This window comes from Typopeltis vanoorti, chromosome 14 (genome assembly GCF_054136105.1).
Source record: "Typopeltis vanoorti isolate ZY-2024b chromosome 14, IOZ_Tvanoo_1.0, whole genome shotgun sequence".
Classification (NCBI taxonomy): Eukaryota; Metazoa; Arthropoda; class Arachnida; order Uropygi; family Thelyphonidae; genus Typopeltis; species Typopeltis vanoorti.
The window spans coordinates 23,555,012-23,582,019 of record NC_143562.1 but is presented as its reverse complement, the minus strand read 5'-3'; the positions used below and the strand labels follow the sequence as shown (position 1 = coordinate 23,582,019).

The 27,008-nt window shown below is 37.2% G+C and overlaps 1 protein-coding gene across 6 annotated transcripts in view; it reads left to right on the top strand.

Annotated features, from left to right (window-relative positions):
• The first annotated feature begins 638 nt into the window (after positions 1-638).
• The window catches only part of LOC150099303 (uncharacterized), a 186,015-nt gene continuing 159,645 nt past the window's right edge, over positions 639-27,008 (top strand). For all 6 annotated transcript variants that reach the window (XR_016549329.1, XM_090403319.1, XM_090403322.1 and 3 more), the window contains exon 1: positions 639-764. The gene's annotated coding sequence lies outside the window, so the exon portion shown is untranslated. The remainder of the gene's footprint in view (positions 765-27,008) is intronic.

The window sequence follows — 27,008 nt, the reverse complement described above, 5'->3', positions numbered from 1 at the left end:
AAAATACCGAAATTTAATATTTTAAAATGTTAACGTTTTAAAATATTTATCTTAACTGAATTTTAAATAGTGGTAAGTTCAAATCATTTAGGTAAGGAACAAAAAAGAACCAAGAGTTAAATAGTAAAATAGTGTGATGTGTGAGGGATAAGGAAGAAGAATCGATACCTAAATCATATATCACTTTTTAATTTTGATATTTTAGTAAAGTATGAATAAAGCATAACTTGAAGTTTTGCGTTCCTTCATGGCTTTTGCCCTAGGCCGTTGCCTAGCTTCCTAAATGGCAGCGCCGGCCCTGACTGAGCTACACAGGCACTTATACCAAATGTTTATATATACTACATATTATTGTAATGTAACTTTTCATGTGTAAGCCATGGCTAAATAAAAACGAATAAGTAAATTATTATACTTGATAATTACAAGTGTAATGACATATCTGCAGTAAATCTGCTATACAAGGAATGCCTTTAATTTTTATTTATTTATTTATTTTTGTAATGGTTATTTAATATATCTGCTGAGAAAAAAAAAAAAATTCTTTACTTGTATAGACTTGAATTCGCCAAAATGCGCCCAATATTTGCTAACTATGACGTCGTTGTAGTTTTACTTATCCCTATCGGTTAGTTTCGGGGAAATATGCGTGCTAGATGACAATATTGTTTTTAAATTTTTGTTTATTGTATCAAATGGATTTATTAGTTCGAAGTTTTTAGAGGATTATTAATTGACTTATCAATATCATATAATATACAAAAGTAAGATCTTATTTTTAATATTATAGGTTGGATTTGGTGAAGTCATTTTAAAAATAATGTTACAAGTTAATAGCATCAAATCGATTTTGAAAATTTCAGCAGCTTTAGGTCCCCAAAACACAATTTCAAGAGGGGGGGGGGGGGTAGGAAATGCATATCTAGTTCCCCAAAAACATTTGAAGGGGAAAAATATATCAAGTATAATAATCCATGTTCAGTTTATCAAACTCATAAAGTGATACGAAACACTAGTATCATAAAGATATAAATAGAATATATTATAATATGTATATAATGTCAGATTTTATTCTATAATATTAGCATAAATGTGTTTACAGTTTTGCTAAATAGGATATTCATCGAGATGGTAATTTTTCAGATTGCTCCGTACAACTATTTGGTAGCAAATAGCTGTCTCACACGTCTTTATAGCTGCTTGCTGCTGTTGTGTGGGCACAAAACAGCCGAACATTTAACTTCAGCATTATTATAATAATTACTGTTATCTTTCCTTCCTTTAGCATATTGTCGATATATTCAAGCGACAGTAATTTGCGTACTTGTAACGGAACTGGGGACTTATATTAATTCATCACATTTTAGGAAGTAAAGTATATTTTGAAGCTTATTTAAATACATCAGAGACCTTATAAATAAGACGAGGTTTGGGTTATAATTTCTAGATTAAATTGCGTGTGAAAATTAGTTCTGCCTTATCCACCTTTTTTCAACATTATCATTTAATCTAGAAATTATAACCCAAACCTCGTGGGGTCGATGGGGGAATTATGACACCAAACTGTTTATTCACTGCTGCACTTCGGTTATGACATTGGTGTATTGTTATTATTATTACCTCAAGACCCCATGGAGTCAAAGACTCATCTAGGCGTATGTATGTCAATTCATTTGGTGTCATAATTCCCCCATCCCCAGATTACGTTATCAGGTATTGTAAATGCTTTATTTTGAGAAAACCTCTCATATAATTTTGAAACAGTCCACATCATTTTAAATGAAATGAAAAAAAAAAAAAGTTAACATGGTTATTATCATTGAGGACTTCAGCAGAGTTGTGAGATTATTATCAACAGACCTCCACGGAGTCAAGAGACTCATTGTGGGAGGTATCACTCTCACATCCACAGCTCATCGTACCTTGACATACATGCATTCACTATCCCTGCACTCACCACACTTTCAGGCAATGCATTCTTATCACCCACCACCCTTGATGCAAAAAATCTACTCCTCACTTCCTTGCTCACACCCATCTTATACAACTTCCAGGGATGACCTCTCATTCTCCCCATCTCCAGATATTCTATAAAAAAGCTTATCCATACTGATCTGGTAATTGCCCCTACCAACTTATACATCTTGATCATGTCTCCCTTCTATCCACTAGGCTCTGTAATTTGTATTCCCTCAATCTGCCTTCATATTTCACTTCCAAGACCAGCAACTAACTTAGTCAATCATAGTCAATAATAGACCAGAAATTAACTCTCTCTAACATCTCATCATTCTTTTGAAAACCAGGGAACCAAATCTGTGCACGGTAATCCATATACAGCCTGATCAAAACCTTGTACAAGAGAATCAAAGCATCCTTCTACATGTCAGTGTTTTCTGCATCATTCCATATTCTGCTGTACTGTTCTCACAATTTTAGCAAAATGTCCATGAAATTTCAACTACTTATCCACCATAACCCTCAAATCTTTCATCTCCTCCATCTCCTCTAAAATATCTCCACCAATCCTGTATTCTGCATCCAGTCTTTGCATACTAAATTTTAAAACCTTACATTTTGCAACATTAAACTGACATCCCCCACACATACTCACCCATTCAAACAGTCTATTTAGGCCCTCTTGCAAAGCTACATCTGCTCAACTTCACATAACTCTCCTCAACGTGGCATCATCTGCAAAGAGCTGTATATCACCATTTTAGCCCTTTCCAAGCAGATTGGCCTAATTCAAAGTCTTAGTTTTATCACCCCCCCCTTCCTGTATGAAGCAGAACAATTTTGCTATCTTTCTACTCCTTTGCGTCCTGGGCTAACCTAAGATGTAATCTAAGATAAGATGTAATGTAGGCCTACAATACCGACTCCCATCTGATAAAATAGCAGTCTGGTCTGGTCACTGGAATTTGAAGAAAATAAAAAATTCTCTCGAGTGCACGACAACAGGTAACAAAGCTGATATCAAGGCCATAGAACATTGGTTACAAGGATAGAATGAATCTCACCCAGTTTCTCTCCCCCCCCCCCTTATTTTACTCTTTCTCGCCAAGTGCCAAAAATTTTTTTCTCTATCATTCACATAAAACCCTTTTAGTAACTTTAAATGTTTCCTATCATATTCTCTCTTTTCTGCCTATCATCAAACTTCATCAACCCACGAACTCCCAGTCCATCCTTATATTCTCTCTTTTCTGCCTATCATCAAACTTCATCAACCCACGAACTCTCAGTCCATCCTTATAAAGAGCATTCCACAGACCTCTCACAATCTTGGTCACTTGCCTGTGGATCCTCTCCTCCACTTCCTCATTCCAAGAAACCCAGGTTAGACCTCTACAGTAATCCAGATGTGACTGCATTCAAAACCTTATAAAGGGGACTCAACTTCTTTATCTCAGCATGTTAGTATGTTCTTCAGTAACCAATACTATGAACTATCTTAGTTCATAGTATTTTTTGCAGTATTTCTTTTGAACATCAGCACCCTATCCACCAACACTTTCAAATCCCTATCTTCATCAATTTCCTGATATTGTAGTATCTTCAGGAAGTCTAAGAGCTTATTGCAGGAGAGCATCCCACTCCACACAATCCACTGTCTACATTATTTAATTCTCCATCTACACACAATGCTGTTCCACCAACTATGCACTGACCAACAATTACAATGCCATCTACCATCCAGTAAGATTATTTTTTTGTCTGTAAATTGCATGGGTTCTTTAACTAGTTTGTTTGTATGTAGGATGACTTGCATCTCCACCTGACATCTTGCTCTTCCTCCGGATCTTTTTCTTGCCATCTTTGCTTTGCTAATTTTTAAGTGATCATATCATGTGAGATTAGCTATGCATGCTAACCATGTCAAGTTCCATTCTAATACTTCATTTTTAATATGATTATTGTACCAATTTATTTAAGAGTATAGCATCATCTATGCATGCTAACCATGTCAAGTTCCATTCTAATACTTAATTTTTAATATAATTATTGTACCAATTTATTTAAGAGTATAACATCATGTGCATAAAGTAAAGATCTGAGGTTAACATCTCCAAATTTGATATCAGGTTTAATGTCACTTTCTTCATAAGGAGGGTGTGAGCAAAGGAGTGAGAAGCAGGTTCTCTGCATGGAGAGTGGTTGGTGAGTGGAATACACTGCCTGAGTGTGTTGTGGATATTCCCAAGATTTCAGTCTTAAAGTGAAAATCTGATCCTGACAATCCTCATATGGCCTGAACCCTGCTTTCTAAACTTTTAATCTGTCTGACATCAGTTTTGCAACAAGTACATGGAATCCCCAGGATGTTTAACAAAAGGAATGCTTGTAAAGGCTCCATTTCATTATCCTACATTGGTAGTATTTCAATATACATAGTATCTAAAACATGCCAGTATTAGAACTACTTTTAAAGCTGTTCATTCCCTATGTAATTTTCTACATTCACCCAAAGATAGCATTTCTTTTTAAAAATATCCTGGATTATGCAAGATGTAATGCTTACATTTCATTAAATTTTATGCATCATTATTGAACATTATCACTACTTTTTGTATTGTTATATCATGTTTACGCATTCTGCACATTATTATTATTATTACCCCAAGACTTCATGGAGTCAAAGACTCATCTGGGAGATCCTTTTATCACACACACAGCTCATCATACTGTGCCTTGAACACATTCAAACTCCTTGCAGACACCACACTCTCAGGCAAGGCATTCTAATCATTCACAACTCTGCATGAAAAAAACCTGCCTCTCACTCCCCTACTCGCACCCTCTTTATACAGTTTCTAGGGGTGACCTCTGGTTCTCCCCCGATCTCCCACTATTTTCTGTAGAACTTCTCCAGCATTGATCCTATAACAACCCCTTAATAACTTGTAGGTCTCTATCATATCTCCCCTCTTCCTCCTGTCCACCAGACTCTGCAAGTTGCATCTTCTCAATTTTTCCTCATACTCGATATTCCAGAGGTCAGAAACTACCTTAGTCAATCGCCTTTGGACCCTTTCCAACATCTCTTCATCCTTCTGAAAACCAGGTAACCAAATCTGGGCACACAATAGTCCATGTGTGACTTAATGAAAGCCTTATACAATGGAACAAGAATCTCCCTCCTTCTACATGTCAATGTCCTCCGCATCATTCCCAGAAGCCTTTGTGTTGTCTTCACAATTTTGGCTATGTGTCCCCTAAATTTCAGATCCTTATCCACTATCACCCCCAGATCTCTTATTTCTTCCACCTCCAACAATATATCCTCACCAAACATAAATTCTACATTCCATCTTTGTTTTCCAAATTTTAGAACCTTACATTTTGCAACATTGAACTCTCATCTTCTTTTCCGTGCCCAATCACTCAATTTATTCAAGTCTTCTTGTAAGATCAACATCTTCACTACTCTTCATGGTTCGTCCCAACTTTGCATCATCTGCAAACAACTGAATATCTCCATCCAAATCTTCACTTATATTGTTAATATACACGTTAAACAGTAATGGCCCCAAAACAGACCCCTGAGGCACTCCACTAGTGACTTTCCTTTTCCTGGATATCGCTCCCCCATACACAACTTGTTGGTACCTATCAGATAGCCAGTCTCCAATCCAATGCACTAATCTAATATCCAACCCCATCTGCTCTAGTTTGACTATCAATTTATCATGAGGTACTCTATCAAAAGCCTTTGCGAAATCCAAGTATATTACTGTGTATCCGTCTCCTCTGTCCAAGGAAGCAGTCACTTTATTAATAAGTAAGTAGATTACTAAAACATGACCTCTCTTTTAGCCAATCCATGCTGTCCATCAAAGATAATACCATTTTTGTCAACCCAACTCTGGATCCTAGTTCTCACAAGCTTCTCCAACAACTTAACCACAACACCTGACACACAGATAGGTCTATAGTTTGATGCTTGAGTTCGCTCACCTCCTTTATGAAGTGGCACAATCTTGTCCTCCTTCCACTCCTTAGGGACTTGACCGAGTGCAAGACTCGTATTAAAAAATATGTCAAGACAGGTGTCAACTCCCCGTCTTGACATATTTTCCTTCAGAATATGTGGCGATATATTTTCAAGTGCCACAGCCTTATTAACATCTAGTTTACTTCACTCCCCATACACCTCTTGCTCACTTACAGTCAGTCTCTCCTCCCCATCATCTACTACTCTCAATCTCTCCATGAAGTCACATTCACAAGATTGAAAGACCTTTATGAATTGCTCGTTAAGTATTTCCACCACACATTCTGCAACAGCTGTCTTTATACCATTTTCTCCTATCAATGTCATCTTTCCATAATCATTCTTTCTTTTGCTGGCTACATATTGATAGAACTCCTTAGGATTCTTTATGGCTTCATTAGCTAACTGTTGTTCATACCTCTCTTTAGCTACCCTCACTGACCAAATCATCCTCCTTGCCTGGTCTTTGTAGACCTCAAGGAATAGGTTATTTCCACTTCTCTTATGCTGCCTCCACAATGCCCTCTTTCTCTGTATCGCATGCTTAATCTCTTTATTCGTCCTTCTCACCCTTGGAATACACTTAGACATTGCATCTACTAGATAGTTTTTGAAAATCCCCGAAGCTGCATTGATCTCTTTTCCAGCAAATTCCTCAGCTACAACCGCAAGCTGTCTCCTGAGCTCTTCATAATCCCCCCCCCCTTGTAGTTCCACATATACCCTTTTCTCACAGAGGTCCTCACACTGCTGGCAACCACCCAGGTAATCACCTCATGGTCACTCTCACCAATTGGTGGATGATTTGACACCTCATTTATAATTACATCCTTTGATGAGATGACCAAATTCAGGACCCTCAATCCCCACGTGCCCTCTGTTACATACTGTCTGAGGTAGTTATCCCTCAAAAACTCAAGAAACTCATTTTCTTTACTTCCAATTGCTATCTCATCATTCCAGTCTATATTACCATAATTAAAATTGTCCATTATGATCACCCTTTTCTTATTTGCTTGACTAATTTGATTATACAGTTCATTATTGCCACCATCCACATTACCTGGTCTATAACAACATCCAACCAAGTATTTGATTCCATTCACCTCTATCTGACTCTGTACTGCCTCAAAACCACTGGCACTATTTCCCTCTTGCATCTCTACTTTGTATGGACATAACTCTTTCTCGTGTGGACAGACTTATGTGTTCGTCGAACATGTTGTTTATTATTTTAACGGTATAATAGAACACAGAGACTAAGTAAATAATTAATTTATTCACTTGATGCTGATATTTCGCTGGTATTATAACCAGCATCTTCAGAGCACAAAAACACTGTTTGTCACAATACGCGAGACTAAAACAATATGGTGTACATTAACAAAATTGTAGCAGCAACACAAAGACTAGAGTCCTGATTTTGGCGCCCTCTATCTGAAAAAAAAAAAAAAAAAAAAAAAAAAAAAAAACGCTATCATATATTGCTAGAGTCCTAGAAAAGTGCTAGTTTTTCCTTAATATGACTGTCTCCCAGATCTTCGGCAAGTTAATACAGCCATATTTGTTGAGATTTGGGGTGTGTTTTAGGGCTTCTGTCGCCTCTAAGAACAATCTCTCTGATTTATATGGGTTTCTGTGTAGTACTTTTGTGTTTTTCCAGTTGATCCTGTGTGCAGGGGTATCCAGAGCATGGTCTGCTAGGCCCGACTTCCCATAATGATATTTCCGGACGTATCGTTTATGTTCGCTGATGCGGATATTCACAGTTCTTCCTGTTTGACCGTAGTAGGCTTGATTGCATGAGCAGGGTACTTGGTAGACTCCTGGATGTGATAAAGGAGGAATGCTGTCCTTGGGTGAGCGGATGAGGGTGGCTAATTTGCTACATGGTCTGAATGTAGTGCGTAGTTTATGTTTAATGAGAATTCTTGAGATCTTTTCGGATGTGCCTTTAATGTAAGGGATGGTGACTGTTTTGTTGTAGTTCTCTGTGGTGGATGGTGGGAGGGGTTTCTTAGGAGTGTTTAGTATTTTGTTTATTTTTTGTGGATTGTAGCCGTTGGCCAAGAAGGTGTGGCGTAAGTGAGTCAGTTCAGCAGTAAGAGCCTTGTCATTTGAACAGATTGCTCTCGCTCTATGGGTTAGCGTTTTTAAAATGCCATATTGTTGAGAAGGATGATGGTGTGATTGTTTGTGTAAGTATCTGCCTGTATGTGTGGGTTTTCTGAAAACTGAAAATGATAAGGAACCATCTGGGAGACGGAAGCCAACAACTGTCTGCCCTTCCTGGATACACTCATTACACGTCTCCCAGATGGTTCCTTATCATTTTCAGTTTTCAGAAAACCCACACATACAGGCAGATACTTACACAAACAATCACACCATCATCCTTCTCAACAATATGGCATTTTAAAAACGCTAACCCATAGAGCGAGAGCAATCTGTTCAAATGACAAGGCTCTTACTGCTGAACTGACTCACTTACGCCACACCTTCTTGGCCAACGGCTACAATCCACAAAAAATAAACAAAATACTAAACACTCCTAAGAAACCCCTCCCACCATCCACCACAGAGAACTACAACAAAACAGTCACCATCCCTTACATTAAAGGCACATCCGAAAAGATCTCAAGAATTCTCATTAAACATAAACTACGCACTACATTCAGACCATGTAGCAAATTAGCCACCCTCATCCGCTCACCCAAGGACAGCATTCCTCCTTTATCACATCCAGGAGTCTACCAAGTACCCTGCTCATGCAATCAAGCCTACTACGGTCAAACAGGAAGAACTGTGAATATCCGCATCAGCGAACATAAACGATACGTCCGGAAATATCATTATGGGAAGTCGGGCCTAGCAGACCATGCTCTGGATACCCCTGCACACAGGATCAACTGGAAAAACACAAAAGTACTACACAGAAACCCATATAAATCAGAGAGATTGTTCTTAGAGGCGACAGAAGCCCTAAAACACACCCCAAATCTCAACAAATATGGCTGTATTAACTTGCCGAAGATCTGGGAGACAGTCATATTAAGGAAAAACTAGCACTTTTCTAGGACTCTAGCAATATATGATAGCGTTTTTTTTTTTTTTTTTTTTTTTTTTTTTTTTTTTTTTTTTTTTTTCAGATAGAGGGCGCCAAAATCAGGACTCTAGTCTTTGTGTTGCTGCTACAATTTTGTTAATGTACACCATATTGTTTTAGTCTCGCGTATTGTGACAAACAGTGTTTTTGTGCTCTGAAGATGCTGGTTATAATACCAGCGAAATATCAGCATCAAGTGAATAAATTAATTATTTACTTAGTCTCTGTGTTCTATTATACCGTTAAAATAATAAACAACATAACTCTTTCTCTATCATCAACAGCACTCCCCCCTCCCTTTTTACCCCTTCTGTCCTCACAAAACACATCATACCCTTCCATCGCTATTCCTGTCAGGATGTCGTCCTCCTCCCACCATGTCTCACTTATTCCGACAATCTTTGGGTGAACTGATGCAATTAATGCAACCATTTCATCTGCCTTGTTTCTTATACTTCTAGCATTTGTATACAAACACAACAGCTCATTTCTGGATCTACAGCTAGTTCCACTGATACCACTCACTCTGTGTGATCCCATGTTTGACTGGGGCAATTTCCCTTTCTGCTTATTCATTTTAAAACCCTTTTCAATTCCAACTGTTTCCTCTTGATCCCAGGTCATCCCATTTCTTTCCTGTCACCTCATGCTCTCACCTCCTCTCAGAGCATCCACCTTTCTCATGCTGTGTACCCCTGTCCACCCTGAGCCTCCCCGTTTCCCTGCTCCTCTTGCACACCCATTCTCTCATTTTCTATACTCATACCACTCACTTCCTCATTCATAACCACCTCTTCAATCTCTCCTGCTCTTCCACATCACTTCCTACTTGATCTGATTCATTCTCTCTCACTCTACTCACTTCTCTACCTTCCAGCAGCAGTCTCTCCAAGCGACTCACACCATAACCACTCAAATGCAGTCCATCGCTCCCATACAGTTCACTTCTTCCTTCAAACTTATTCCACACATTAACAAACTGTACTCCAATCTCCTCACACATTTCAGCCAGCATATCATTCATAATCCTTGCTCTACATCACATGATTCCATGTATCTACAGCAAAGCTTATATTGGACAGATCAGAAGTTTTGAGATCCATAAAAAAAGAACTCCAGGGTGACATTTGAATATAAAAGAAAGGATAATTTGTCTTCCTGTACACATTTCTGTAAGAATATCATGAAATGATCAAGGCCTTGAAGTCTTATCTGGAAGTTGATCTCTTTTCAAGGACACTTATAGAATCCTCGGAGGTGATGCAGTCACATGGTACATTAAACAGTAACTAGCATTTCATTCTTCGTGACATTTGGAAGTGTTTCATACATTTTTGCAACCTGTCAGATCTCCAATATGCCAATATCCATCTAAAAACTTTGCAGAACAATGAATGTTTCACCTCTTTATATCTAAAATGATCCATTCGATTAATCTGTGTTATTATTATGGTTTCCATTTTCAAAACAACTGCTGTTGAGTTCAGATTTTTTTTGCAAATTCTCTGTTATCTTTATCTTCTGACAAAGCTGTTGGCAAACGTTGAAATACGTTGAAGTTATATTTATTATTATATCAAATCTATGAGTAAATCTCACTTGTAATGGAGGTTAACTGTTGTTGTAGTAGTTTGATTTCAATAAGTATAAATCTTGCGAAGGTGAAATTGTGATCCATCATTGAAACCTCTCCCTCCAAAACACACAAGCAGATCATTATCCTCATTCTGGTACGAGTAATGGTATTGAGTCCACAATTGTATTAGACTGTTACGGGAACTTTTTTCTCCCTCTCAATTTGGCATATTACTATCTCCAGTGATAAGCCTCTCACATTTCTGTGTGGTAAGATACTTTTAACTGCATCCATCCATTTGATCTTAATCTTCTTCCATATTTTTTCTCTACCATTTTTGGCATAAGACACCTATTCCCCCACCACCACCCCATGAACCATAAGTTTTACAACATGATTCTTTTAATATCACAGTTTTATACTATCTTCGTCTATTGCATCAGTCTTATGACTGGTAGCTCAGCAGCATTTCCTTCCATTCTTCTCTTCTGTTTGCTTTCCTCTTTATTTTGTAGTATGTTTTTAGTCCAGTGCTTTGTTTTATTTGATCAAAGTATCTTTTCCTTGGTCTTTCTCTTTTTCCTTTGATTTTGCCTTCTATTATTCTTCTCGTAAGATTTTCATGTCGTAAGATATATCCAATCCACCTGTCTCTTCTTGTTATTAATGTCTTTATCAGTGTTCTGGGTTCATTTACTTCCCTAAGTACTTCTTCATTAGATTTTTTTGTCTGTCCATTTTATCTTCTGCATTCATCTCCAACACCACATTTCAAATGCCTCCAGTCTTCTAATATCTCATATTCCCATTGTCTATGTTTCGCTGCCATAAAGTGCTGTACTCCATATATAAGTTTTTAGAAGTTTTTTCTTAGTTGTAGACTTAAGTTTCCTTTTAATACCTTTCCCATTTTATTGAATTGGTTTTTTGTTATGGCTATTCTTATCTTTTATGTTTCTTTTGATCTTCCTTCCTCATTTATTATACTCCCTAGGTACTTGTAATTCTTTACTTGTTTTATTTCTTTCCCATTTAATTTAATTTTCTTTATGATCTTTGGTTTCTTGCTTGCCAGTAGAATTTTGTTTTTTCAACATTTATTTTCATGTGGTATTCATTAAATATTTCATTTGTTGTTTCCACCAATCTTTATGCCACTGCTTGTTTTTTTCTTTAACTTCTCTGATGGCAATTTCAATATATATGTTGAAGAGCAAGGGTGATAATATGCACCCTCGTTTTACTCCACATCTAATATGTACGGGTTCTTCCTTATTATTTGTTCTTATGTATCCCATTTGTCTTGCATATATCTGTTTGATTATGCTTCAATTATTATAGTCATTGTGACTTTTCTTCATAATATTCCACATCATCTTCCAATTAACTTTGTCAAATGCTTTTTCCAAATCCATTGAAGGATATATGTTTTTTGGTTTAGCTCCATTCTTTTTTTGATTATAGTTCTCAGGCTTAGTATTGCCTCTCTTGTTCCTTTTCCTTTCCTGAATCCATATTGGTCTTCCTCTAGTTGTGGATCTGTTCTTTTATATATTCAGTTTTGTATTATTTTATTATTATTATTTATATTACATAACACTTCCAGGAAGTCCAAAGACTCATTGAGGGAGGTCACCTGCTCTACAACTCTCCATCTCCACCACTCCACTAACCTTAACTACCTTCATCTACACCAGCGCCATCTACTGCTGACCACCACCACTATTTTCACAGATGATCACAAACATCCTTGCCCACGGCGGGATTTGAACCCACAGCCTTTTGGCTGGAAAGCAGATTCGCTAACTACTCGGCCAACCAGGCCAGCATTAATAGGATTTTGCTAATGTGTGTAATTAGGGCTATTCTTCTGTGTTGGTTACATTAGAGAGCATTTGATTTCTTGGGGATTGGTATTATCAGATTTTGTGAAGTCTTCTGGGAGATCGCCATTTTCATATATTTAGCTATTAGTTCAAATATATCATTTTTTTGTTTCCTTATCCAGATTTTGAAGAGCTTCACGTGGGTTGTTATTGATTCCTGGGCTTTTATTCTGGCTTAAGTCTTTAAGTGCTTTTTCAAACTCTTCTTTTATTATTGATGGTCCATTATTGTCTTCAGTTTCTGTGTCATTTTATTCCTGTTCTTCTCCTTGGTACAGGAGTTCAAAATATTTTTTCCATTCTTGTAATATTTCTTCAGAATAAATAATTAGTTTACCATTCTCATCTGTTAAGGCATTATTATGTGTGGCCTTTTTCAGTTTGTTGCTGATTTTTGTTATTTGGTTATAAGCTGTTTCTAGCTTTCCTTTATTAAACAGTTCTGTCTTCTTACATTCTTCATGGAGGTATTTTTCTTTTGCTTGCTTACATTTTCTTGTTATCAGATTTTTTAATTTCTTGTATTTTTCTTTATGTTCTACTTTTTCTGTATTCTTGTATAGCCTCCTTTTCTCCATTAAATCTAATATTTCTTCAGTTATCCATGGTTTTCCATATATTTTGCTTTTCTCTTCCTAGTGTTTTGTTACTAGCTTTTAGGATATTGTCTTTTATTTGATTCCACTTATCGTTATTGTTTGTATTTTCCTTTGCATTTTCTTGTGTTAGTTTTTTGGTGGTTTCATGAAATTGTCTTTTGATGTTTTCATTTTTTAGTTTCAATATGTTGATCTTTTTTTTTTTTTAAATTTCAATTGTGTTTTCATTAATATAAGGTTGTTGTGGTCACTATCAACATCTGCTCCTGGGAAGGCTTTACCAAATTTGACTTGGTTTTTAAAATCTTGCTTTAACCATTATATAATCAATTTGGTATCTGTTTGTGTATCTGGTCCTTCGAGGTGTATCTTCTTCTTTTGTGTGTTTACAATATTGTGTTTGTGATTATTAATTTCTTCTGTTTGCAGAAATCTATTAGATGTTGTCCTCTGTCGTTTCTCTATCCTAAGCCAAATTTTCCTACAATATTATGGATGTTATCTCTGGATGTTAGTAAGGCTGTGGGACTGGATGGTCTTTCACCACGAGTTTTGAGAGAATGTGCTAAGGAACTGACAGTGCCCTTGACCTGGATTTTCAATGAAGGTCTGGCTGCAGGAGGGATGCCTGGAATGGAAGGAAGGTAAGAATAGTGCCATTGCATGGGGGCGGTGGCAGACAAGAAGTATCTAATTATGGGCCAGTTTGTGGTTAGTAAGATCTTGGAGAAAGTAGTGAGGGACCATATGAAGCATTGGGCAGATGAGGGTAATGTTATCAGTGAGAGTCAGCATGGATTTGTGAAGGGGTGCTCTTGTTTTAGCGATATGCTAGCCTTTTATGATAAAGTTATAAGAGCATTAGATGAGGGAAAAGCATATGCTGCCATTTTCCTAGACTTAGCAAAGGCATTTGACAGGGTGCCACATGATAAGCTGATATTCAAGTTACAGCATGTCTGGATGTCAGATTGGCCAACTGGATTCAGGATTGGCTGTCCGATAGGTATCAGAGAGTTGTGTATGGTGGAGCAATATCAAAGAGGCAGAAGGTTGCAAGTGGGGTTCCACAGGGCAGTACTGGGACCTATATTGTTTAACCTTTATATCAATGATATTGTCCATGGATTGCAAGGGGATATTTGATTATTTGTGGATGATGTGAAGCTGGGAAGGGTTATTAGTAATAGTGCAGATGTGGTAGCCCTGCAAGAGGATTTGAATGAGCTAGACAGATGGGCAAATGAACGGGGGGGGGGGGTGTCAGTTTAATGCAGCAAAATGTAAGGTCTTGAGGTTTGGGACACATCGATGGGACGCTGCATACTCCATGGGAGGAGTTAGACTGGAGGAAGTGGGAGAGGACAAGAGATCTGGGTTTGATGATTGATAGAAGCCTGAAATTTAGGGGACATATTGCAAAGATAGTGAAGGTAACGCAGAGGATTGCTGCAATAATGAGAAGGACACTGACCTGCAGAGATAAAATGGTTATCATTCCGTTGTATAAGACTGATCAGACCACACTTAGACTATTGTTCTCAGATCTAGTTCCCAGGATTTGAGGGGGATAAATTGACTGTGGAAAGGGTACAGGGGTGGATAACAGAGATGGTGTTGGGACTGTGCAGTGTTGGTTGTGAGGATCGGCTGAGGGAGTGTGGGCTGCAGAGTTTGGTGGATAGAGGGGGGAGGGGGTGATATGATTGAGACTTTTGGACTGTTGAGAGGTGGTTGCAGGATTGACACTGGGGAGTTCTTTCACTTGGTTGAACAGCGGGAAGGAGTCATGACAGGGGGCCATCCCTGGAAGTTGCAAGGGAGAGGCTGTGTGAGAGAGGGTGAGGAGTGGTTTCTTTGCATGGAGGGTGGTTGAGCCATGGAGGCATTGCCTGGTGAAGTGGTGAGAGCGAGAGTGGTCAATGCATTTGAGGAGTGGTGTGATAGACTTTGTGTTTCCTAGGAGGGACCTCCCTTGATGAGTCTTGATAGACTCATCGAGTTTTTTTAGAGTATTTTGTGTGTCTTTATAACATATTTTATTGGGGCTGTCGCTGCTAGAGGGATTCTTAGTGTGTAGTGTTCGTGAAAGCTCCGGATAAGATAAGTATTATTTTCAGTTATCGTTGATAAATTTATTTAATATTGCGTAGTTTTGTTTGCCTTGTGTCTCTTAGTGCATCTTTTTGTGTGTTTTTAGTGTGTTATAATTTATAATTTGATAAAATGCGTTGCAAGTAAGTATGGCTCCAGTACGAAGGAAAACGTTGGCCAGTAATGATGGTTCGCCATCTTTATCAAAGAACAGTAGTATAAAAGAGATGATTCAGTGTACTAGCTGCAAAATGTACACTTTGCGGAGTGCGGTCGGAGTGTGGTTAGATGATAATAAAGGAGTGAATGTGTGTAGAAAATGTATGGAGAATGAGAAATTGAAGAGTATTTCGGATCGTGAGTGTGATATTGTTGTCAAACTTCAGAATGAAGAAAATAGGGATATGACAAGAAACGGCGAGGTTGTACCAGAGAACTGTGAGAGTGTGAATGTAGAAAGTGTGAATGATAGTATTAATGGTTTTACTGAGAATAAAAAAGATGAGATAGACGCAATGAGTGAGATTGCGTTGTTGAATGGTGATACAAAGGGCAAAACAGCAGCTAGAGCATATGAGTAAAAGTCGACTGAATGAACCAGCCAATAATAAAAAGTATGACAGGAAAATAGACGTATGAGTGTGAACATGATCAAAATGAAGGATAGAGTGCTGTATGGAGACTCGTTAGTAAGAGGTGTGATAGTAGAGGATTTGACAAAATCGTACCAACCTGGTGTGACCATAAAGGATGTAACCGAGTCTAATAGAGAGCAAAAGGAATGGGTGAAAGAAATGATTGTTGTGGCAGGTATGAATGATTTGAAAGGAGACAAACTGGAAATGATAGAAGACCTGAATGAATTGTTTGAGGTAGCAAAAGAAAAGAGTGAGAGAGTTAGAATGATTAGTCTTTTGCCACGGTATGACAGTTAAATGTTTAAAAGGAGGGCCATAATTGCGAATGACTTTATGCGTGGGTTATGTATGACGAGTGGTGTGGAATTTGTGGACATGTGGAGTGAGTTCGATGGGCGAAAGGATCTATATAAGATGGATGGCTTGCATTTGAATGGTTACGGTGTAAGAAGACTTGAGAAAGTGTGGCTGAATGTGGTGGATGTGCAAATTCACGGAAACTAGATTTATTAAGGGGGAGGGAGTAGATATACAGTCCTTAGGGAGGCAGTTGAATGTAAGAATGAATATAATATGCCCGAGCAAATAAGGACAACAAATCAGAGTGGGATAGTTAATATAAGGCATCAAGGTAGGGTTGGGGCTAATGGGGGTCTTAAATTCATGTATACTAATGCTAGGAGTATTAGGAACAAGAAGGAAGAGTTTTTGGCCATGGTTGGCACTTCCAGACCACAGGTTATTGGTATTAGTGAAACATGGCTGACTGTAGATGATATAGCTAGTGGGATTGAATGCGATGGGTATAGTGTGTTCAGGAATGACAGGGAGAATAAAATGGGGGGGAGGAGTATTGTTGATGATAGCTGATGAGCTGCAGCCAAGGAGAATAGAAGTTGAATTGCAGGATTTGAGAGGAAGTGTTCACTTATTTGCTGATGATGCAAAGTTGGATAGAGCAATTATGAGTGCACAGGATGTCAAAATTTTACAGGATGCTTTGGATAGTTTGGAAGACTGGGCTAGGAAAAATGGATGTCAATTTAATATGGCAAAGTGTAAGGTTATGCACTTTGGGGTGAAAAGAATAGCAGCAGTATATCGCATTGGTGGAAGTGTACTCCAGGAGATTGATGAGGCCAGGGATTTGGGAGTGTTCGTGGATAGGGAATTGAAGTTTAGGGGGTACATTGCAAAAGTGACTAAAACAGCTCACCAAATCACTTGGCTTCTGAAAAATACTTTAACATGCAGAGACAAACAAGTTGTTGTTCCTCTGTATCGAGCCTTGATAAGACCCCATCTGGACTACTGTGCCCAGTTATGGGCATCAGGGTTTCTTCGTGATGGGGAGGAAGCGGAGAGGATCCAGAGACGAGTGACCAAGATGATAGCAGGTCTGTGGAATGAACCTTATGAGAATAGGTTGAAGATTTGTGGGTTGCAGAAATTGGTCGATAGGCGAAGGAGGGGTGATATGATTGAGACATTCAAATTACTGAAGGGTTTCTATAAGATTGATCCAGAAGATATTTTTGAAAATATGACTGGTGGTGGGAGGACTAGGGGCCATGAATGGAAGCTGGGCAAGAGCGTGGTTGACAAGGGTGTTAGAGCTAGGTTTTTTACTTGGAGAGTAGTGAATGAGTGGAATAAGCTTCCAGAGTCTGTTGTGGGTGCTACAACCGTGAATGAGTTCAAGGCAAGGTATGATAGATACTGTGTGAATGTCGAATAGTTGTTCTTGACATGATGTTAGGGCCTCCCTCGATGAGTCTGTCGACTCCTTGGAGTTGCCCGGAACAATAATAATAATAGACTTGTGTTTCTTAGAGGGGACCTCCTGTGATGAGTCTTTTGATTCCATGGAGGCCTGAATAATAATAATAATAATAATAATAATAATTATCCTCCTTTTCTTCACCTACAACTTCATTCCTCCCATTATTACTCTGTTGTCTCTTAGTTTGAATATGTTCCATGTATCTTCAATTTGCTCATTCATTTCAGCTATTTCTTCATCTTTGTGTCTGGTCTTAGGCATATAGACCATTATAATGTTCAGGCTTACTAGTTCAGATTGGATGCTAATTGCAATGATTCTATCACTGTATTTGATTATTGTGGTTACTTTTTTGTCTAAGTGTTTCTTGAGTATTATTGCTACCCCTACTTCTCCTCTCTCTCTCTTCCTGAGAATATTATCCTTGTAGTCGTCGCTCCAGAAATCACCTGGATCTTGCCATCTTGTTTCACATATTCCCAGTATGCCTATATTAAGCCTCTTAATTTTCTTTTTGATGATTTCAAGTTTTCCCATTTCTAATAGGATTTCATATTCCATGTACCTATGTTTGTAAGTTTTATGCTTCTTTCTGTTTGTGCCATTTTACAACCTGAGAAACTTGATTCTTCCCCTGCCAGACATGACTCCTCTCATGTAGGTTCCATCACCGATCTCATTTTGATTGTTTCTAGTTTCCATGCTTCTTTTTCTAGAGATATTAATGTGGTAGTTTCCCTTTGCTTTCCATATCACAGTGTTACAACCCTTAGTTCTATAAATTGGTCTAGCTTGTAAGTTTCTGGTTATGAGCCTTTCTAACATCAATTGTCTTCAGCCTTAGGCCAATAGCAGTTGCTGCTGTGTACTACCAGGGTTTGTATTGGAATTTCCCTCTCCTATTTATACTATACTATATATCTACCCTATAGATATAAAATGATAAGCCTTTTTATGAAACGTTTTTGTGTCACGTTTTTTTGTCAAATTATTTGAAATCTTTTGAAACTCAGGGGCTACCCTGAGTGGCGAGTCTTCAAAATTCGAGTCATCAGAATTCAAGGAGAACTGGCCTACCAGTCCGGTACTTGGGGTGGGGGGGGGAGATCCCCCCTAGTATACTATAATATATATATATATATACAGGGTGTTCGGGATAAATTTGACAGTTTCGTAAGGAAAAAGAAAATCTTCTTTGTATCTATTAAATTTAATGAATTGACAAAAAAACATTACAGGCAGAGTTAATTACAATACTATCAACAAGATTTACTCAAAATAACCACCATTAGCATCGATCACAGCTTCAATTCTGCTTCGGAACCTCGAACAAGCTGATGCTACAGTCTCCCTGGGAAGGGCCGCAAAAACTGTTTTAATTTTATCCATTAACTGGGCTTTTGTATTACTGGAAGTGCGATTGGTGTCTTTTTCAACTGCGCCCCATACAAAATAATCCATGGGATTAAGGTCTGGGGAGTTTGGAGGCCAAACATTTGGACTGGTGAAGTCGTAGAAATTTTCAGACAACCATTTTTGACTTTTCCCAGAGGTGTGGCAAGGGGCCGAATCCTGCTGCTATACATACGGCCTACCATTGGCTACCCTTGTTATCCAGGGCTTGACTACAGTTAGCAACTCCACGAACAAAGCCCGAATTCCAATGCCAGGGTTCTTCAACACCTGTTCCTGCAGATTTGCGAGGAATTCTGCTGTACGAACGCAATCAGATCATCTGCTAGGGATCTTTCTTCTTGCTACATCCTCGTAGTCACCATTGCAAGTCTCTAGTTCATGCCTGATTGTTTTTACTGTATTCAGGGAGCATTGGGCAGCAGTCGTAATATCCTTATTTTGATGGCGGGCACGAATCATCATGATACAAGTTATTCTCTTCCATGATTCAGGTGGGTTCCAGCTATCCATCCTTTCTGACATCTTGTATATGAATGAAGAAGGGTCCAAACTTTTAAATGAAGAGAAGTGTGTGTTAATACATGTAACTTACGGAAAACTATAATTAATTATAAATATGTCAAATTTATCCCGAACACCCTGTATATATATATATTTTTTTTTTTCCCTTAAAAGACAAGACTTAAACTCAAGGAGCTATATAAGCTCATCCACAACAGGCTTTTATAAACATCCATGCTCACAGTGGGATTTGAACCCATGAACAGTTGGTTGGAGAGCAGGTAAACTAACCCCTTGACCAACCAGGCTGACCTGTTCCACTAGAGAGGCTCATATATTGGCTATTCATGGCTATTATTTTTCAGGAGATTACAAGTACACTGAATATTAATTATAATAATTTTAATTAATAGTTCCTATATTTTGGCAACATTACATTATTATCATCAGGGATCACAGAACAATGATAGCTGATCTGTTTAATATCTGTATTTAATAATAAAGTTATTAGTAATTATTATCATTATCAGTACTGTTTATAATGTTATGTTATTAATAGCAATAATTGATTGTTATAATAATTATAATATAATGACAGTTGGAGCTTGGTTAGAAGTAAAAACTATTGTTTATGGACTACAGATATGAAAATTTTGAGGAAAATTATTGGAGTAAATAGATGGCATCACTGGCATAATTATTAATATTCAAGAGTCTGTAAACAGAAATAATCTAAGATATCATGGTCACTTGAACACAGTGGGAAATGGAAAATTAGCAAAACAATTTGGCAGGACAAGACTGGAAGAAGACTGAGATATAGGTGGGTTGAGGTTTAGGAGAATTTTAGGTGATTGAGGTATTTATACACCTAAGAGAGATAATCAAATCAGAAAACTAACAAGTAATAGAGCTTCTGTTTAGAAACTTTCTTCCAAATTGTTATTATCATCAAATTCCTGATATGTACTCTCGAGGAGTGCAGAGAATACTATGATATTACAAGGTTAGTAATAACATAATCTTACTTCCTACCTGTCCAGTAGCTTAGCTACCACTGGCATAGCTTTTAAGGTTATTGGTGCACACAAACCTTCTTAAAATGTCAAAGTAGAGATATCATTAAGGACGAGATCCATAAGTTAAATAAGTCTTGTATACTGCTAGTTTGATATTTTTGTTAATTTCTCTCTTATTCCACATAAATTTATTCCTCCTGCCATCACCTTACAGCTTTGCTTATTCTGATATCTTTTTATTATTATTATTATTATAATCTTGCCGGCCTGGTTGGCTGAGTGGTTAGCGTATCTACTCTCCAGCCAAAAGGCTGTGGATTCGAATCCCACTGTGGGCATGGATGTTTGTGATTGTCTGTGGAAATACCAGTGGTGGTGGTGGTGGCAGGCGGTAGATGGTGTTGGTGTAGTTGGTAGATTTGAGTGGTGGAGATAGAGAGATGTAGAGTAGGTGTCCTCCTTCGATGAGTCTTTGGACTCCCTGGAGGTGTCACATAGTAATAATAATAATAATAGCTGGACTATATCACTGGTTTTATAGTTTCTCTGTTGGGAATGGAATGCAGTTGAGGTTTCCAATGTTCTTGTCTATTTTCATACTTTTTTGTCTTTTTCTGGGTGATTTTTGCCATATTTGTTATTGCAGTTGTTCAGTTTAGTTAAAGAATCCTGAAGATTTGTATACTTGATAGCAAAAAATAGTAAATCATAATTATTAGATAATGGAACTACTCATTTCTCCATCAAGAGGCTAAGTTATATGACTAATGCATAATTTTTGTTTTTAAAAAGAGTAATCAAAGCAACATACTTGGTTCTATATTTTTAGAAGGCTAAGATGACAAAATATTCAGAGCTAAACTTGACTGAGTCAAGACATGTAAGAGAACATGGAAAATGAAGCATAAATAAAACCAGTAAAGAAGGAAAATGATGCATCAGATGGACTATTTTAATTTTGAAAAATTAAAAGTGAACAATTTGAAAATTAAAAAAAATTGAAAACTTTTAAATTTTAAGTCCAAAAAGAAACAAAAACTAGTGAAATATACAGGACCAGCAACATGACAGTTGTGTTTTTTTTGCTTGTTTTGTACTTCATTTGCAACACCTTTCACTTCTTTATCTTGGCTCAATCAAGATAATTCATTCTCACCTTCAAAAAATATATAACCAAATGTTGTCTTTTTACGTAAATTAAAACTTTTCTTTATCAGTCATTTAACTTAGCCTCAATTGGAGCAACAGGTTAGCTCCATTATTATTATTATTATATTGGCACCTCCATGGAGTCTGCAGACTCATCGCAGTAGACCCCCCCATCTCTCCCCACTATCCTTCATTCCTCTCCTTGAACCCTTTAACAGAAAAGCACTCACTGACTTTAACTCACGCACTTTAACTGAATCTGGCAACCCATTTCACTCATTCACCACTCCCCAAGCAACAAATCTAGTCTTCACATCCCTTCTGGCCATGCCTTTATTCAACTTCCAGGGATGACCCCTTGTTCTGGTCCCTCTCACCAAATGTTGATACATTTCTCCTGCATCTCCAAGTTAGTAACTCTACAAGTTAGTAAGGGGTTGTTATAGGATTAATGCTGGAGAGGTTCTACAGAAAATAGTGGGAGATCAGGGGAGAACCAGAGTCATCCCTGGGAACTGTATAAAGAGGCTGTGAGTAGGGGAGTGAGAAGCAGGTTTTTTTCATGCAGAGTTGTGAATGATTGGAATGCCTTGCCTGAGAATCTGGTGTCTGCAGAGAATTTGAGTGTGTTTGAAGCACAGTATGATGAGCTGTGTGTATGATAAAAGGACCTTCAGATGAGTCTTTGATTCCATGGGGGTCTTGGGTAATAATAATAATAATTATTATCTGTCTTATAAATTCCACTGTCACTGCTCTGTTATTGAGCAGCGACTCGTTATAATGAGTTGCCTCTGATCTCACTGCTGAGGAAGGCAGCGAGATCAGAGGCAACACTTCCTCTCTAATGGGGGATGATTTAGGTTTACTTCTCCCATGCTGACACAGTCCATCTTAGGAGAGTGCATATATTGCACTGGTTGGCTGAATGGTTAGCTTATCTACTCTCCAGCCAAGAGGCTGCAGGTTTGAATCATGCCAAGGGCATGGATGTTTGTGATGCATTGCTGTGTCCTGGTACGGTATGACCCTTGATGTCATTGCACCATAAAAAAAAAATAGAAATATCTGGATACTAAATGAGCAAAGTTGGTCTGGCAATGTGGCATTTAGCCAAAAAGGAAAAGCTGGTACTTGTCAGAGATTTTGTTGGTCCTTGCAGAGTAGAGTAGGAAATTAACACCAAACATGGATGTTTGTGATTGTCTGTGAAAATGCTAGTGGTGGTGGGCAGTAGATTGCATTGGTGTAGTTGCGGTTCATTGTAGTTGGTGAATTGAGTGGTGGAGACAGCTGTAGACTAGGTGCCCTCCCTCAATAAGTCTTTGGACTTCCTGGAAGTGTTTCGTAATAATAATACAGAAATGTTTGGGGAAAATTTGGAGAAAAGAGCAGACTGGTAATAATGGTATGTACTGCTTGATTTTTGTTCAGGACACGAACTGGTCATTTCTAATACTCTATACTAGCATTAAAATGTACATGGAGAGAAGACACAAGAAATAAGAAAAATCTCACTGACTGTGTTATTGTTGACAGTGATATCTTTAGGACACAAGATTATATAAGGGAATTTGAAATAGGAAGTGATGCCATTTAATTTTGAGCAGGTTAAAATTGAATATCATATTGAAAAGAAAAGTGTATTAGAAAGTTTTAAAAGGATCATAGTTGAACTGCTTTCAGAGGTGAACTGTAGACTCAGATAAAAAATATTATTCAAGAATTAAAACTTGGAGACTATTACTGAATCAATGAATGTTTTATTCAGCAAATGCTGAAGAAAACATTCATTGATTCAGCCAGGAAAGGAAGTGGTGAAGTTGTCTGAAGATAGAAAAATCAACTCCATGGTCGACTCTGTAAGTTAAAGAGGCAATTATAGAAAAGAAGAAAGCATAAAAAAGTTCCTAGCAAGTAAATTAGCATATATTCGGAGAGAATACAGAGAATAAAATGCAAGAAGAAAGCAAAGCAGTGTATCATGGAAAAATTTTTGGTAAGCATATAGAAAATACATATCAGGAAAGCTGCAAAATATTCTGAAGGCTATATGGCAACATGAAAACTGAATATTAAGATATTCTAGATGTCTTGAGTAATTACTTTGAAAAAAAATTACTGTAAGAAACAAGAAGTGATAGGTGGAAGAAAATGTTCGAAGGAATACAATCAGGAGTATGTATCAGTACTTGATGTAGAAAGTTATCAAAAATCAAAAATGTGGAAAAGCAGCTGGAATAGATGATAATGATATTTGACCAGAAATGCTGAAATCTGGAGGTATAAAAGTTTTACAATGGCTACACATAATCGAGAAGGCATGTTCACTTGGTTGAATTCCAGATGATCGGAGTAGAGCAACCGATCCATAAAATAGGAAATAAAACTGAATTGAGAATTATGGAAGAATTTCTCTACTAAGTGTTTCAGGTAAGATTAAAACAAACATACATGAGAAGAGGCTAAGAAAAATTGTAGAAGAGAAACTTGAAGAAGAAATAACTGGGTTCAGGCCAAATAGAGGTTCTCAAGTTCAGATTTTGATCCAAGATCCCCAGCCACATTAATTGATAACCCTTTCTCTCAATGACCTTATTCTAATTGTTTTCTCAATAAATTTTGTGTTTCTGCTTTATGTATTTTTTGTAGGTATTTTTGTAATTTCTTATTTTTTTTTTAAAGCTGATTTCCATCATTCTTCCTCTCCCCTGTATTCCTTTAAAAAGAAACAGCTGCTGGTCAATATTTTCATCCTCCTCTTTCATTCTAGACTACAGAGATAACTGTCATTTGGAACAGCTTTCCTCACATCGCATTTTCAAAGGACTACAACCTCCAGCTATTCAAGAAACATCTCAGTAGATTTTTTTTCTTTTTCCTAATTACATGGCTATACACTGATGTGACTACAGGTTTGCAATCTGTGTGAAGTTAATAAAAATAAAATTATACAAATAACAAGCAGTGGTGGCCTGATTAGCATATCCGCTCTCCAGTCAAAAGGCTGCATGTTCGAATCTTGCCATGGGCATGGATATTTGTGATTGTTTTTCACCTTCATACATTCATTCATACAATTGTATATACAGCAATCCCTCGATTACATCTTAAAAATAAATGTTACCGATTTTAAAAATTTTCTATCTAAACATTTTTTTATGGCTAACTATTTTAAAAAATCACTCACCAGGATGAAATAATTTAGCTACCGATTTAAAACATTTTACAAAGTTATTTTTTAGTGTCATACTACATTATTTCCTTTGCAGTTGTTTTCCTTACTTTTTTTTTATTTTAAAGTATTTTCCCAATCTTTCATCATGAGTTGAGAGTTTATTTTTCACCTGGTTAGACTATAATAAGTTTAGTTTAATCCTTTATCCAAGTGTGAGCAAACAATGTTTGCGCCTGAAAGTATCTTCAGGACTGGGGTAAGGTAGTGCAACACCAGGCAACTCGTTGCAAAGGTGGAGAAAGCTCTCATCACTCATCATTGAAAAATAAACTCTCAACATTCCTATAATTGTAATGTTCAAATATTTAAAGAGATGGAGGAAACATGATAAGCACTATGAACACTCTACTACTGGTGCAACCTGCACATAAACAACAGTGTAACTGCATGATGGACAGTGCCGCATTATGCTAATAGCTCGCATCTCACTATGACTTGCATATGCTGCTAGCATCCTTCACCCTCCTAAGTGCTACAAGATGGATTTTTATTATTTTTTATACAAAATAAGAGAAATGTATAGGATTGTTAATGATAAAATTAAACATTACAAGCAAATATAAATAAATTAATAAATATATTTATATATCGAGAAAAATTGGGGATGCTGCAGTTCTTCGGTGCCTATGCACAAGCCGTCCCTGCAACCAAGTAAAATACCTTCAATATATATATATATTGAACTGAAACAAAAATTTCACGAGACAGTATGTAAAATCTACTTACCTTTTCTATATATAACTAAGCAAAATAAAAAATGCAACGAAAGTAATATAAAATATGATTTTATTACCATTTAAATGTTAGAGACCTCTCATGGTTTCTAATGAAAGCTAACATTACAAATTTCCTTCACCAATTTGGCAGGTTAGCAAGTGTAAATAAACAACATTCTTGTGAGCATGGTGTGTATTTCTGTTTTATAGTTATGTTTGAACATGTCTACAATATCAAATTAAAGTGTTTTAAAGCTATAAAACGTTTTTTTTTTTATTTATTTTTACTGCTATCATTATTCTTCTGCGGCCCCATGATGGCTTAATTACTTCATCAACAAAATTGATCTCTGCAACCCACTAAATTGATTTCATGCTGATGAAATCTTAACATGCTGATGAGTTACAACTGAGTTTGAAAAACACTAGTCTAGAAGAACACAGAAAATACATCTTTCATCTACATTACAGTTGTTCTGGGGTGACAGGCCATGCCATGGTTATAGATCACAAGATCCAGTGTGTGTGTGTGGGGTGGGAACCTGCCTGCTATACAGAAACAGATTTAAATGAGGAAGAGACTATTTTTGGAATTTACTACAGCACTACATTTCCCAAACTTAAACAAATTCAGCAGCATCACATTGTCAAAAATCTGGGGGAACGTCATTTTTAGACCTTCAAAAAGTGTCCATCACCTCACCTATAGAGGGTGCCAGTTAGGATTATAGGAGCATGTCTTTTATAATAAGTCTGTATTTGCCTTCTTACTAGTGTGTTTGTGTACATGTGCTCAGTATATATCTCTGTTCCCATGAAGATGCTTTGGTATAATAAATTTAGTTTAATCCTTTATCCAAGTGTGAGCAAACAAAGTTTGCACCTGAAAGTATCTTCAGGACTGGGGTAAGGTGGTACAACACCAAGACTATTTTTGGAATTTACTACAGCACTACATTTCCCAAACTTAAACAAATTCAGCAGCATCACATTGTCAAAAATCTGGGGGAACGTCATTTTTAGACCTTCAAAAAGTGTCCATCACCTCACCTATAGAGGGTGCCAGTTAGGATTATAGGAGCATGTCTTTTATAATAAGTCTGTATTTGCCTTCTTACTAGTGTGTTTGTGTACATGTGCTCAGTATATATCTCTGTTCCCATGAAGATGCTTTGGTATAATAAATTTAGTTTAATCCTTTATCCAAGTGTGAGCAAACAAAGTTTGCACCTGAAAGTATCTTCAGGACTGGGGTAAGGTGGTACAACACCAAGACTATTTTTGGAATT